The sequence below is a fragment of the Oncorhynchus keta genome, chromosome 19, assembly GCF_023373465.1.
Source record: "Oncorhynchus keta strain PuntledgeMale-10-30-2019 chromosome 19, Oket_V2, whole genome shotgun sequence".
NCBI classification, from domain to species: domain Eukaryota; kingdom Metazoa; phylum Chordata; class Actinopteri; order Salmoniformes; family Salmonidae; genus Oncorhynchus; species Oncorhynchus keta.
The window spans coordinates 20068871-20084786 of record NC_068439.1 but is presented as its reverse complement, the minus strand read 5'-3'; the positions used below and the strand labels follow the sequence as shown (position 1 = coordinate 20084786).

The following is a 15916-nucleotide window of genomic DNA, read 5'->3' as shown; positions in this document are numbered from 1 at the left end:
GTGTTGTAGATATGTGGTAGTAGAGTAGGGGCCTGAGGGCACACACTTAATGTGTTGTGAAATCTGTTGTGAATGTATTGTAATGTTATAAATTGTATAACTGCCTTTATTTTGCAAGACCCCAGGAAGAGCAGCAGCTAATGGGGATCCATAATAAATATAAATACTTTACTATAGCTTACCATTCCCTAAATAAGCCAGTAAAGAAAGCATGGTAATCACTGATGATTACTAATAATGTTGTTATTCAGCAGAATCCTTAGGCTTCCATATGTTACAGTTGACAAAATGGCTATCTGTATTACTAGATTAGTCTGGGGCGGGTGAATTTAACCACAACTTGTAGGCAGTGGGTTTAGAACAGCAATGACCCAGAAAAAGGATACATGTTTTTGGGGAAATTATTCCACCACCCAAAAGGGCACTTTGGATACTGGGGGGGGAAATGGCCTGTTCCCTGTACAGAAAGGGCCTTATCTGTACACGTGCCTGGTCTCACAGAGGAAGAGAGGAGGAGACTGTCTCACTGAGGAAGAGGAGAGTATCTAGCAGAGGAGGAGAGGGAGAGCGGAGGAGGAGAAGAGGAAGAGAGGAGGAGACTGTCACTGATGAGGGGAGGAGTGTCTCACTGAGGAGGAAGAGAAGAGGAGACTGTCCCTGATGAGGAGGAGAGGTGGTAGAGGAGACTGTCACTGATGAGGTGGTAGAGAGGTGACTGTCACTGATGAAGAGATGTGTCACTGATGAGGAGGAGAGGTGGAAGAGAGGTGACTGTCACTGATGAGGAGGAGTGGTGGTAGAGAGGAGACCGTCACTGATGAGGAGAGGTGGTAGAGAGGAGGAGACTGTCCCTGATGAGGAGGACATGTGGTATAGAGGAGACTGTCACTAATGAGGAGGAGAGGTGGTAGAGAGGAGAAGACTGTCACTGATGAGGAGGAGAGGTGGTAGAGAGGGGACTGTCACTGATGAGAAGGAGAGGTGGTAGAGGTGAGACTGACTGAGGAGGAGAGGTGGTATAGAGGAGACTGTCACTGATGAAGATGAGAGGTGGTAGAGAGGAGGAGACTGTCACTGATGAGGAGAGGTGGTAGAGAGGTGACTGTCACTGAAGAAGAGATGTGTCACTGATGAGGAGGAGAGGTGGGAGAGAGGAGGAGACTGTCACTGATGAGGAGGAGAGGTGGCAGAGAGGAGGAGACCGTCACTGATGAGGAGGAGAGGTGGTAGAGAGGGGACTGTCACTGATGAGAAGGAGACGTGATATAGAGGAGACTGTCACTAATGAGGAGGAGAGGTGGTAGAGCGGAAGAGACGGTCACTGATGAGGATGAGAGGTGGTAGAGAGGAGACTATCCCTGATGAGGAAGAGAGGTGGTAGAGAGGAGACTGTCAATGATGAGGAGGAGAGGTGGTAGAGGGGAGACTGTCACTGATGAGGTGGTATAGAGGAGACTGTCACTGATGAGGAGAGTTGGTAGAGAGGAGACTGTCACTGATGAGGAGGAGAGTTGGTAGAGAGGTGACTGTCACTGATGAAGAAGAGATGTGGCAGAGAGGAGACTGTCACTGATGAGGTGGTAGAGAGGAGAAGACTGTCACTGAAGAAAAGATGTGTCACAGATGAGGATGATAGGTGGTAGAGAGGAGGAGACTGTCACTGATGAGAAGGAGAGGTGCTAGAGAGGAGTAGACTGTCACTGATGAGGTGGAGAGGTGGTAGAGAGTAGACTGTCACTGATGAGGAGGAGAGGTGGCAGAGAGGAGACTGTCACTGGTGAGGAGGAGAGGTGGTAGAGAGGAGACTGTCACTGATGAGGAGGAGAGGTGGTAGAGAGGAGACTGTCACTGATGAGGAGGAGAGGTGGTAGAGAGGAGACTGTCACTGATGAGAAGGAGAGGTGGTAGAGCGGAAGAGACGGTCACTGATGAGGATGAGAGGTGGTAGAGAGGAGGAGACTATCCCTGATGAGGAAGAGAGGTGGTAGAGGGGAGACTGTCACTGATGAGAAGGAGAGATGGTAGAGAGGAGGAGACTGTCACTGATGAGGATGAGAGGTGGTAGAGAGGAGGAGACTGTCACTGATGAGGTGGTAGAGAGGTGACTGTCACTGAAGAGATGTGTCACTGATGAGGAGGAGAGGTGGTAGAGAGGAGGAGACTGTCACTGATGAGGGGAGGAGTGTCTCACTGAGGAGGAAGAGAAGAGGAGACTGTCCCCGATGAGGAGGATAGGTGGTAGAGAGGAGGAGACTGTCACTGATGAGGAGGAAAGGTGGTAGAGAGGAGACTGTCACTGATGAGGTGGTAGAGAGGAGGTGACTGTCACTGATGAAGAAGAGATGTGTCACTGATGAGGAGGAGAGGTGGTAGAGAGGTGACTGTCACTGATGAGGAGGAGAGGTGGTAGAGAGGAGGAGACTGTCACTGAAGAAGAGATGTGTCACTGATGAGGAGAGGAGAGGTGGTAGAGAGGAGGAGACTGTCACTGAAGAAGAGATGTGTCACTGATGAGGAGAGGAGAGGTGGTAGAGAGGAGACTGTCACTGATGAGGAGGAGAGGTGGCAGAGAGGAGACTGTCACTGATGAGGAGGAGAGGTGGTAGAGAGGAGACTGTCACTGATGAGGAGGAGAGGTGGCAGAGAGGAGGAGACTGTCACTGATGAGGAGAGGTGGTAGAGAGAAGACTGTCACTGATGAGGAGGAGATTTGGTAGAGAGGTGACTGTCACTGATGAAGAAGAGATGTGGCAGAGAGGAGGAGACTGTCACTGATGAGGAGGAGAGGTGGTAGAGAGGAGGAGACTGTCACTGATGAGAAGGAGAGGTGCTAGAGAGGAGTAGACTGTCACTGATGAGGTGGAGAGGTGGTAGAGAGTAGACTGTCACTGATCAGGAGGAGCGGTGGTAGAGAGGAGAAGACTGTCACTCTTGAGGAGGAGAAGTGGTGGAGAGGAGACTGTCACTGATGAGGAGGAGAGGTGGTAGAGAGTAGACTGTCACTGATCAGGAGGAGCGGTGGTAGAGAGAAGACTGTCACTTTTGAGGAGGAGAAGTGGTGGAGAGGAGGAGACTGTCACTGATGAGAAGGAGGTGCTAGAGAGGAGTAGACTGTCACTGATGAGGTGGTAGAGAGTAGACTGTCACTGATCAGGAGGAGCGGTGGTAGAGAGGAGAAGACTGTCACTCTTGAGGAGGAGAAGTGGTGGAGAGGAGACTGTCACTGATGAGGATGAGAGGTGGTAGAGAGGAGGAGACTATCCCTGATGATGAGGAGAGGTGGCAGAGTTGAGACTGTCAATTATGAGGAGGAGAGGTGGTAGAGAGGAGACTCACTGATGAGGAGGAGAGGTGGTAGAGAGGAGGAGACTGTCACTGATGAGGTGGTAGAGAGGAGAAGACTGTCACTGATGAGGTGGTAGAGAGGAGGAGACTGTCACTGATGAGGAGGAGAGGTGGTAGAGAGGAGAAGACTGTCACTGATGAGGTGGTAGAGAGGAGGAGACTGTCACTGATGAGGAGGAGAGTTGGTAGAGAGGGGAGACTATCCCTGATGAGGAAGAGAGGTGGTAGAGAGGAGAAGACTGTCACTGAGGTGGTAGAGAGGAGGAGACTGTCACTGATGAGGAGGAGATGTGGTCGAGAGGAGCAGACAGTCACTGATGAGGAGGAGAGATGGTAGAGAGGAGCAGACAGTCACTGATGAGGTGGTAGAGAGGTGACTGTCACTGATGAGGAGAGATGGTAGAGAGGGGGAGACTATCCCTGATGAGGAAGAGAGGTGGTAGAGAGGAGAAGACTGTCACTGAGGTGGTAGAGAGGAGGAGACTGTCACTGATGAGGAGGAGATGTGGTCGAGAGGAGCAGACAGTCACTGATGAGGAGGAGAGATGGTAGAGAGGAGGAGACTGTCACTGATGAGGTGGTAGAGAGGAGACCGTCACTGATGAGGAGGAGAGGTGGTAGAGAGGAGGAGACTGTCACTGAAGAAGAGATGTGTCACAGATGAGGAGGAGAGGTGGTAGAGAGGAGACTGTCCCTGATGAGGAGGAAAGGTGGTAGAGAGGAGAAGACTATCACTGATGAGGTGGAGAGGTGGTAGAGAGGAGGTGACTGTCACTGATGAGGAGGAGAGATGGTAGAGTGGAGGAGACTGTCACTGATGAGGAGGAGAGGTGGTAGAGAGGAGAAGACTGTCACTGATGAGGTGGTAGAGAGGAGACTGTCACTGATTAGGTGGTAGAGAGGAGAAGACTGTCACTGATGAGGAGGAGAGATGGTAGAGTGGAGGAGACTGTCACTGATGAGGAGGAGAGGTGGTAGAGAGGAGACTGTCACTGAGGAGGAGATGTGGTAGAGAGGAGGAGACTGTCCCTGATGAGGAGGAGAGGTGGTGGAGAGGAGACTCTCACTGAGGAGGAGATGTGGAAGAGAGGAGGAGACTGTCACTGATGAGGAGGAGAGGTGGTATAGAGGAGACTGTCACTGATGAGGAGAGTTGGTAGAGAGGATGAGACTGTCACTGATGAGGAGGAGAGGTGGTCGAAAGGAGACTGTCAATGATGAGTAGGAGATGTGGTGGAGAGGAGACTCTCACTGAGGAGGAGACTGTCACTGATGAGGAGGAGAGGTGGTATAGAGGAGACTGTCACTGATGAGGAGGAGAGGTGGTAGAGAGAAGACTGTCACTGATGAAGTGGTAGAGAGGAGGATACTGACACTGATGAGGAGGAGAGGTGGTAGAGAGGAGGAGACTGTCACTGATGAGGTGGTAGAAAGAAGACTGTCACTGATGAGGTGGTAGAGAGGAGGAGACTGTCACTGATGAGAAGGAGAGGTGGTAGAGAGGAGGCGACTGTCCCTGATGAGGAGTAAAGGTGGTAGAGAGGAGAAGACTATCACTGATGAGGAGGAGAGGTGGTAGAGAGGAGACTCTCACTGAGGAGGAGAGGTGGTAGAGAGGAGAGGACTGTCACTGATGAGGAGGAGCGGTGGTAGAGAGGAGGAGACTATCCCTGATGAGGAGGAGAGGTGGTAGAGTGGAGACTGTCAATTATGAGGAGGAGAGGTGGTAGAGAGGAGACTGTCAATTATGAGGAGGAGAGGTGGTAGAGAGGAGACTCACTGATGAGGAGGAGAGGTGGTAGAGAGGAGGAGACTGTCACTGATGAGGAGGAGAGGTGGTAGAGAGGAGGAGACTGTCACTGATGAGAAGGAGAGGTGCTAGAGAGGAGTATACTGTCACTGATGAGGTGGAGAGGTGGTAGAGAGTAGACTGTCACTGATCAGGAGGAGCGGTGGTAGAGAGTAGACTGTCACTGATCAGGAGGAGCGGTGGTAGAGAGGAGAAGACTGTCACTCTTGAGGAGGAGAAGTGGTGGAGAGGAGGAGACTGTCACTGATGAGAAGGAGAGGTGCTAGAGAGGAGTAGACTGTCACTGATGAGGTGGAGAGGTGGTAGAGAGTAGACTGTCACTGATCAGGAGGAGCGGTGGTAGAGAGGAGAAGACTGTCACTCTTGAGGAGGAGAAGTGGTGGAGAGGAGACTGTCACTGATGAGGATGAGAGGTGGTAGAGAGGAGACTATCCCTGATGATGAGGAGAGGTGGCAGAGTTGAGACTGTCAATTATGAGGAGGAGAGGTGGTAGAGAGGAGACTCACTGATGAGGAGGAGAGGTGGTAGAGAGGAGGAGACTGTCACTGATGAGGTGGTAGAGAGGAGAAGACTGTCACTGATGAGGTGGTAGAGAGGAGGAGACTGTCACTGATGAGGAGGAGAGGTGGTAGAGAGGAGAAGACTGTCACTGATGAGGAGGAGAGTTGGTAGAGAGGGGGAGACTATCCCTGATGAGGAAGAGAGGTGGTAGAGAGGAGAAGACTGTCACTGAGGTGGTAGAGAGGAGGAGACTGTCACTGATGAGGAGGAGATGTGGTCGAGAGGAGCAGACAGTCACTGATGAGGAGGAGAGATGGTAGAGAGGAGCAGACAGTCACTGATGAGGTGGTAGAGAGGTGACTGTCACTGATGAGGAGAGATGGTAGAGAGGAGGAGACTGTCACTGATGATAAGGAGAGGTGGTAGAGAGGAGGAGACTGTCACTGATGAGGTGGTAGAGAGGAGACTGTCACTGATGAGGAGGAGAGGTGGTAGAGAGGAGGAGACTGTCACTGAAGAAGAGATGTGTCACAGATGAGGAGGATAGGTGGTAGAGAGGAGGAGACTGTCACTGATGAGGAGGAGAGGTGGTAGAGAGGAGGAGACTGTCCCTGATGAGGAGGAAAGGTGGTAGAGAGGAGAAGACTATCACTGATGAGGTGGAGAGGTGGTAGAGAGGAGGTGACTGTCACTGATGAGGAGGAGAGATGGTAGAGTGGAGGAGACTGTCACTGATGAGGAGGAGAGGTGGTAGAGAGGAGACTGTCACTGATGAGGTGGTAGAGAGGAGGAGACTGTCCCTGATGAGGAGGAGAGGTGGTGGAGAGGAGACTCTCACTGAGGAGGAGATGTGGAAGAGAGGAGACTGTCACTGATGAGGAGGAGAGGTGGTATAGAGGAGACTGTCACTGATGAGGAGAGTTGGTAGAGAGGATGAGACTGTCACTGATGAGGAGGAGAGGTGGTCGAAAGGAGACTGTCAATGATGAGTAGGAGATGTGGTGGAGAGGAGACTCTCACTGAGGAGACTGTCACTGATGAGGAGGAGAGGTGGTATAGAGGAGACTGTCACTGATGAGGAGGAGAGGTGGTAGAGAGAAGACTGTCACTGATGAAGTGGTAGAGAGGAGGATACTGACACTGATGAGGAGGAGAGGTGGTAGAGAGGAGGAGACTGTCACTGATGAGGTGGTAGAAAGAAGACTGTCACTGATGAGGTGGTAGAGAGGAGGAGACTGTCACTGATGAGAAGGAGAGGTGGTAGAGAGGAGGCGACTGTCCCTGATGAGGAGGAAAGGTGGTAGAGAGGAGAAGACTATCACTGATGAGGAGGAGAGGTGGTAGAGAGGAGACTCTCACTGAGGAGGAGAGGTGGTAGAGAGGAGAGGACTGTCACTGATGAGGAGGAGCGGTGGTAGAGAGGAGGAGACTATCCCTGATGAGGAGGAGAGGTGGTAGAGTGGAGACTGTCAATTATGAGGAGGAGAGGTGGTAGAGAGGAGACTGTCAATTATGAGGAGGAGATGTGGTAGAGAGGAGGAGACTGTCCCTGATGAGGAGGAGAGGTGGTATAGAGGAGAATGTCACTGATGAGGAGGAGAGGTGGTAGAGGGGAGAAGACTGTCACTGATGAGGAGGAGAGGTGGTAGAGAGGAGGAGACAATCCCTTATGAGGAAGAGAGGTGGTAGAGTGGAGACTGTCAATGATGAGGAGGAGAGGTGGTAGAGAGGAGACTCTCACTGAGGAGGAGAGGTGGTAGAGTGGAGGTGACTGTCACTGATGAGGAGGAGAGGTGGTAGAGAGGAGAAGACTGTCACTGATGAGGAGGAGAGGTGGTAGAGAGGAGTAGACTGTCACTGATGAGGAGGAGAGGTGGTAGAGAGGAGGAGACTGTCACTGATGAAAGGGAGAGGTGGTAGAGAGGAGACTGTCACTGATGAGAAGGAGAGGTGGTAGAGAGGAGAAGACTGTCACTGATGAGGAGGAGAGGTGGTAGAGAGGAGACTCTCACTGAGGAGGAGAGGTGGTAGAGAGGAGGAGACTGTCCCTGATGAGGAGGAAAGGTGGTAGAGAGGAGAAGACTGTCACTGATGAGGAGGAGAGGTGGTAGAGAGGAGACTCTCACTGAGGAGGAGAGGTGGTAGAGAGGAGAGGACTGTCACTGATGAGGAGGAGCGGTGGTAGAGAGGAGAATACTGTCAATGATGAGGATGGGAGGTGGTAGAGAGGAGGAGACTATCACTGATGAGGAGGGGAGGTGGTAGAGAGGAGAAGACTGTCACTGATGAGGAGAGGAAACTGTCACTAAGGAGGAGGAGAGAAAGAGAGGCCTGCTGCTGTGCCAGACTGGAGAACAGTCACAATGTACCCATCAGCACATATGGCTATAGTCATCCTTATGACACAGAAACATGTGGAGCAGCGCAGAGTTCTATCTAGAGATGGAACGTGTTACCGATGGTCATTCTGGACATGGCCCTTCTGTTTGTCTTGTGTAATCATTTGACCATGGGTGACATCCATGGTTTGTCTGTGGGTCATAGAAGGCATAGACTAGAGCAGTATGCATGTTCCCTATAGCAGAACCCAGTATGCATGCTCCCTATAGCAGAACCCAGTATGCATGTTCCCTGTAGCAGAACCCAGTATGCATGTTCCCTATAGCAGAACCCAGTATGCATGCTCCCTATAGCAGAACCCAGTATGCATGTTCCCTGTAGCAGAACCCAGTATGCATGTTCCCTATAGCAGAACCCAGTATGCATGTTCCCTATAGCAGAACCCAGTATGCATGCTCCCTATAGCAGAACCCAGTATGCATGCTCCCTATAGCAGAACCCAGTATGCATGCTCCCTATAGCAGAACCCAGTATGCATGCTCCCTATAGCAGAACCCAGTATGCATGTTCCCTGTAGCAGAACCCAGTATGCATGCTCCCTATAGCAGAACCCAGTATGCATGCTCCTTATAGCAGAACCCAGTATGCATGTTCCCTATAGCAGAACCCAGTATGCATGCTCCCTATAGCAGAACCCAGTATGCATGCTCCCTATAGCAGAACCCAGTATGCATGCTCCTTATAGCAGAACCCAGTATGCATGCTCCCTATAGCAGAACCCAGTATGCATGCTCCCTATAGCAGAACCCAGTATGCATGCTCCCTATAGCAGAACCCAGTATGCATGCTCCTTATAGCAGAACCCAGTATGCATGTTCCCTATAGCAGAACCCAGTATGCATGTTCCCTATAGCAGAACCCAGTATGCATGCTCCCTATAGCAGAACCCAGTATGCATGTTCCCTATAGCAGAACCCAGTATGCATGTTCCCTATAGCAGAACCCAGTATGCATGCTCCCTATAGCAGAACCCAGTATGCATGCTCCCTATAGCAGAACCCAGTATGCATGCTCCTTATAGCAGAACCCAGTATGCATGCTCCCTATAGCAGAACCCAGTATGCATGTTCCCTGTAGCAGAACCCACAAGCAGCAGTCTCACCCAATAATTATCATAACAATGATTGTATTGATTAGTTGTGTCTGTTGTGAATGTGAGGTTGCCTTACAAAGACAGGCAAGGGTTTCACGCTTTCATATTCTTTTTTTAAATAGATGTCTTTTTAAATCAGAATCTTCTTTTCCATCAAGACCAGATTTTGATATCAGATCTAAAAGGTAACACAACCATATCCCATCCTACTCTACTCTCTTCTCTAGTCTACTCTCTAGTCTACTCTCTTCTCTAGTCTACTCTTTAGTCTACTCTCTTCTCTAGTCTGCTCTTTAGTCTACTCTCTTCTCTAGTCTACTCTCTACTCTACTCTTTAGTCTACTCTTTGCTCTCTACACTCTACTCTTTACTCAATACACTCTACTGTACACTCTACTCTTTACTCTACTCTTTACTCTACTCTTTAGTCTACTCTTTACTCTACTCTTTAGTCTACTCTTTAGTCTACTCTCTACACTCTACTCTTTACTCTATACTCTCTACTCTACTTACTCTATACTCTCTACTCTACTGTACACTCTTTACTCTACTCTTTACTCTACTCTTTACTCTACTCTTTACTCTACTCTATTCTACTCTATACACTCTACTGTACACTACTCTTTACTCTACTCTCTACTCTTTACTCTCTACTCTACACTCTACTCTTTACTCTACACTCTACTCTTTACTCTACTCTTTACTCTCTACACTCTACTCTTTACTCTCTACTCTACTCTATTTACTCTCTACTCTACTGTACACTCTTTACTCTACTCTACTCTCTACTCTACTCTACTCTATACACTCTACTGTACACTCTACTCTTTACTCTACTCTCTACTCTACACTCTACTCTTTACTCTCTACTCTACTCTATTTACTCTCTACTCTACTGTACTCTTTACTCTACTCTACTCTCTACTCTACTCTACTCTATACACTCTACTGTACACTCTACTCTACTCTCTACTCTACACTCTACTCTTTACTCTACTCTTTACTCTACACTCTACTCTTTACTCTACTCTTTACTCTCTACACTCTACTCTACTCTCTACTCTTTACTCTACTCTATTTACTCTATACTCTCTACTCTACTGTACACTCTTTACTCTACTCTTTACTCTACCCTACTCTCTACTCTCTACTCTACTGTACACTCTACTCTCTACTCTTTACTCTACTCTACACTCTACTCTTTACTCTTTACTCTACTCTTTACTCTACTCTTTACTCTACTCTCTACTCTACTCTTTACTCTACACTCTACTCTTTACTCTACACTCTACTCTCTACTCTACACTACTATTTATTCTACACTCTACTCTTTACTCTACACTCTACTCTTTACTCTACTCTTTACTCTCTACTCTACTCTTTACTCTACACTCTACTCTACTCTTTACTCTCTACTCTACTCTTTACTCTACTCTTTACTCTCTACTCGAATCTCTACTCTTTACTCTACTCTCTACTCTTTACTCTACTCTCTCCTCTTTACTCTATATTCTCTCTACTCTTTACTCTATATACTCTCTACTCTTTACTCTCTACTCTATATACTCTCTACTCTTTACTCTATATGCTCTCTACTCTTTACTCTCTACTCTATATACTCTTTACTCTCTACTCTATATACTCTCTACTCTCTACTCTACTCTCTACTCTACACTCTACTCTATACTCTATACTCTCTACTCTACTCTTTACTCTATACTCTCTACTCTACTCTTTACTCTCCACTCTACTCTACACTCTACTCTCTACTCTACACTCTACTCTATATTCTCTACTCTACACTCTACTCTCTACTCTTTACTCTATACTCTCTACTCGTTACTCTATACTCTCCACTCTACTCCACACTCTACTCTCTACTCTCTACTCTACACTATACTCTCCACTCTACACTCTACTCTACACTCTACTCTCTACACTCTACACTCTACTCGTTACTCTCTACTCTACACTCTACTCGTTACTCTATACTCTCCACTCTACTCTGCTCTCTACTCGCCACTCTACTCTACACTACTCTTTACTCTACTCTTTACTCAACTCTACACCCTCTACTCTATATTCTCTACTCTACATTCTACCCTTTACTCTCTACACTCTACTCTATACTCTCTACTCTACACTCTACTCTATACTCTCTACTCTACTCCCTACTCTGCTCTCTACTCTTTACTTTCTACACGACTCTTTACTATACTCTACTCTTTCCTTTCTAGTCTTTAGTATACACTCTACTCTTAACTCTCTACTCTACTCTTTACTCTATACTCTCTACTCTACTCTTTAGTCTACTCTCTACTGTACTGTTTAGTCTACTCTACTCTTTAGTCTACTCTCTACTGTACTCTTTAGTCTACTCTCTACTGTACTCTTTAGTATACTCTCTACTCTACTCTTTAGTATACTCTTTACTCTACTCTCAACTCTACTCTTGACTATTCTCTCCTCCACTCTGTATTGTACTCTCTACTCTACTCTACTCTACTCTACTCTACTCTACTCTACTCTACTCTACTCTCTATTCTACTCTACTCTCTACTCTCTACTCTACTCTTTCTCCACTCTGACCAACAGAACGGACAGGCAACAGTTTCCTCTGTTTCCATAGCAACCCCACTCCAATTGCCACCGCTGCACTGCACTGGCTCCACTTTGGCAAGATGGAGGCGCTTCTCTTCTCTCACTGTGTCTGTGTGTGTTCCTGCATGCTGGTGTGTGTGTGTGTGTGTCTATTTCTGTGACTGTGTCTATGCGTGTGTGACTGTGTCTATGGTAATGCCCTGTGTCTCTTTATCCAAACGGCTGTCTGTGATGAGGGGCTTGCTGCGCCCCGCGACTAGAAAACCTCCAGCTCTGTGCATCCATGCAGAATAGTACTGATGTAGAGGCTCTAACTCATTCTCCTCCCCCCCCTCCACACACACACACACCACCACAGCCCATGTGATCCCCAGCTGCCAGTCTATTGGCTGATACCACCGTGGCGTGCATCCAATCGGGCTTAAATGCTGAGATCAACATAAGCGGGGCTGCCTGGTGATCCTCCCAGACTGGCAGCAGAGAGGAGGTAGATCTTGTGAGGCAGGCAGGCAGGAGGACGAGCGGCGCCCTCCTTGACCACAATCGCCACGACAACGCACCTCACGCCTGTGGCTAGAGCCCAGCCAGCTCCGTTAGCAACCGTTAGCATCGCTCTATCACTCTACCAGGGGACCATCTGCCATTGCCTCTCTCTCTCTTTCCCTCTGTTCTTTGCTTCCCTCTCTATCCCTCTGTTCTTTGCTTCCTCTCAACTCTTTAGCTGCTCCTCTCATCTCGGTGCAGTCGAGGTTCTGCTGTCAGTCATTATGAAGCACAGCGTGGCAGCAGCAGCCATGGAGGTGACAATTACAGGTAAGTACAAGACACTGGCTGACATGCTTTATCCACCTCTTGAGAGAAGAGAGTGAAGGAGGCTGCAGGGGCTGCTGATTAGAATGGAGGGATGGAGAGAGGGAAAAGGAGGAGCAGGGGAGGGGGTTGTTTGTTGTTGCTTGGCTGCGGAGAAGAGTGGAGAGTAGCAGAGCAATGCTCATAGGACAGATGGGGCAGTGCTGGGTAGTGTGTGTGTGTGTATGCGTGTGTGCGACTCTGTGAGGCATAATCAGGTTAGAGCAGCCCATCTCAGCCTTGTGATTAAAAGCCTCCCAATCTCAGCAAACACAGAGCCTAAAGCCCAGTCTGAAGCTGTCTTTGTGAACACAGACAAAGCAGAGGGAAGTGGTGGCGATAGTACACATTGTGAATAAGGTTTAGCATTGTATACTACTACCCACTTTCCTACCAATGGAGGAATGGACCACTGCTATCCACCATATTTGCCTTGGCTAGCAAATTATAAATGCCATATGTGTTAGTATGTTTAAATAATGCACACATTTCATGTCTAACATTGCCATGGACAGATGTTCATTTGTATTGTATTTATTACGGATTCCCATTAGCTGCTGCCAAGGCAAACATTATGACAGTTATATACAATTTAAAATACATGACATTACATTTTATAACACTTTTCACAACACATTGTGTTCCCTTAGGCCACTACTCTACTACCACACATCTTGTGGCATGTCTTGTGGGGTGTGCATGAGTGTCCAAGCTGTGTGCTAGTAGTTTAAACAGACACCTCGTGCATTCAGCATGTCAATACTTCTTACAAAAACAAGTAGTGATGAAGTCAATCTCTCCTCCACTGTGAGCCATGAGAGATGTACATGCATATGATTAATGTAAGCTCTCCGTGTACATTTAAGGGCCAGCCGTACTGCCCTGTTCTGAGCCAATTGTAATTTTCAGAGCTATATACTGTAGCAATATAAAACAACAAGATGATTGTCTTTGCCATGGTTACTGTAGCTATAGCTACCCCGGGGATAATCTGCTTTGTCAAGAACAGGTATTCCCAAACTGGAGGGTATGCGCAATGCCGTTGGGGGTATGCCAAATAAAAATGTGATTCACATTTTAAAATATATATTTATTTATTTTTGTAAAAAATGTGTAATTTTTTTTTAATGTGAATCACATTTTTATTTGGCATACCCCCAACGGGCATTGCGCATATATATTTATATTTTTTATATTTGTTTTTCTTCACATTTTTAAAACAGTCCATTTATATTTCCCAATGGGGCTATACATTTGGGTGAGGTTTTTTTCTCACCTGAGTAGCCTCATTTCACTTCCAAAAATAAAATGTAACCATCTCGTGTTCAGCGAAATAACAACACAATGTCAAATACAGGTAACCTAGTCAAATAATTAACATCCAATCACATTAACTGTTAGTCTCTCGCGGGAAACCACTCGTGTGCAGACATTTAGAAACAAAATATGACAATTTGAAAAATAAGCCACAGGAGTTTTTTGAGCAAGAATTAAGACGACTTTCGAGTAGTAAGACATGTATAAAAGCTACAGATACATTAATAAGAATGGGCTAGAAGCGTCTTATATGGTGAGTTACTGAGTGGCTGGGACAGGCAAGCCTCATACTATTGTGGAGGACTTAATTATTCCTGCTGACACGGATATGGCTGGGACAATGCTGGGGGAGAAGGCCAAGAACTATAGACAATGACTTCATCAAACAACACTGTTTCACGACGCATCAGTGACGTGGCAGGAGATGTTTTGAAATAATTACTGCTTCACATAGAAGCCAGTGAAATCTATGCGTTACAGCTGGATGAGTCAACAGACATGATTGGCCTGGCACAGCTCCTGGTATATGTCCGTTACGTTTATGGGGCATCAATTAAGAAATACATCCTCTTCTGGAATCCAGGACAACAGGAGAGGATATTTTGAAAGTACTGGATAGCTTTGTGACATCAAATGGACTTTGTTGATCAAGGTGTGATGGTATCTGTACAGTCGTGGCCAAAAGTGTTGAGAATGACACAAATATACATTTTCACAGTCTGCTGCCTTAGTTTCTATGATGGCAATCTGCATATACTCCAGAATGTTATGAAGAGTGATCAGATGAATTGTAATTAATTGCAAAGTCCCTCTTTGCCATGCAAATGAACTGAATCCCCCAAAAACATTTCAACTGCATTTCAGCCCTGCCACAAAAGGACCAGCTGACATCATGTCAGTGATTCTCTCGTTAACACAGGTGTGAGTGTTGACGAGGACAAGGCTGGAGATCACTCTGTCATGCTGATTGAGTTCGAATAACAGACTGGAAGCTTCATAAGGAGGGTGGTGCTTGGAATCATTGTTCTTCCTCTGTCAACCATGGTTACCTGCAAGGAAACACGTACCATCATCATTGATTTGCACAAAAAGGGCTTCACAGGCAAGGATATTGCTGCTAGTAAGACTGCACCTAAATCAACCATTTATCGGATCATCAAGACTTCAAGGAGAGCGGTTCAATTGTTGTGAAGGCTTCAGGGCGCCCAAGAAAGTCCAGCAAGCGCCAGGATCGTCTCCTAAAGTTGATTCAGCTACGGGATCGGGGCACCACCAGTACAGAGCTTGCTCAGGAATGGCAGCAGGCAGTTGTGAGTGCCTCTGCATGCACAGTGAGGCGAAGACTTTTGGAGGATGGCCTGGTGTCAAGAAGGGCAACAAAGAAGCCACTTCTCTCCAGAAAAACATCAGGGACATACTGATATTCTGCAAAAGGTACATGGATTGGACTGCTGAAGACTGGGGTAAAGTCATTTTCTCTGATGAATCCCGTTTCTGATTGCTTGGGGCATCTGGAAAAGCTTGTCTGGAAAAGACAAGGTGAGCGCTACCATCAGTCCTGTGTCATGCCAACAGTAAAGCATCCTGAGACCATTCATGTGTGGGGGTAGCTTCTCAGCCAAGGGAGTGGGCTCACTCACAATCCTGCCTAAGAACACAGCCATGAATAAAGAATGGTACCAACACATCCTCCGAGTGCAACTTCTCCCAACCATCCAGGAACAGTTTGGTGATGAACAATGCCTTTTCCAGCATGATGGAGCACCTTGACATAAGGCAAAAGTGATAACTAAGTGGCTCGGGGTAACAAAACATTGATATTTTGGGTCTATGGCCAGGAAACTGCCCAGACTTTAATCCCATTGAGAACTTGTGGTCAATCCTCACTTCATTTTAAGAATGTGAAATGACAGAATAATAGAAGGGAGAATGATTTATTTCAGCTTTTATTTATTCATTCATATTCCCAGTGGTTCAGAAGTTTACATACACTCAATTA

The 15916-nt window shown here is 47.3% G+C and overlaps 1 protein-coding gene and 1 long non-coding RNA gene across 12 annotated transcripts in view; both read left to right on the top strand.

The window, feature by feature from the left end:
• LOC118397642 (engulfment and cell motility protein 1-like) overlaps positions 1 to 15916 on the top strand; it is a 241656-nt gene that overhangs the window by 176120 nt on the left and 49620 nt on the right. The window contains exon 1 of one of the 5 annotated variants that reach the window (XM_052469994.1): positions 12390 to 12564. The exons of the other annotated variants lie outside the window; for them this stretch is intronic. The gene's annotated coding sequence lies outside the window, so the exon portion shown is untranslated. Of the gene's footprint in view, positions 1 to 12389; positions 12565 to 15916 lie in introns of those variants that run through there. 5 annotated transcript variants of the gene reach the window in all.
• Positions 1094 to 7694, top strand: LOC127909295 (uncharacterized). Of its 7 annotated transcripts, none has more exons than XR_008070646.1 (4): positions 1094 to 1440; positions 1475 to 2599; positions 2637 to 3415; positions 5678 to 6418. It is a non-coding gene; the product is annotated as an uncharacterized LOC127909295 (long non-coding RNA). The 7 variants fall into 7 exon arrangements; XR_008070647.1 differs by having other exon boundaries at positions 1094 to 1827; positions 1865 to 2599; XR_008070648.1 differs by having other exon boundaries at positions 1094 to 2599; positions 5678 to 5781; positions 5822 to 6418.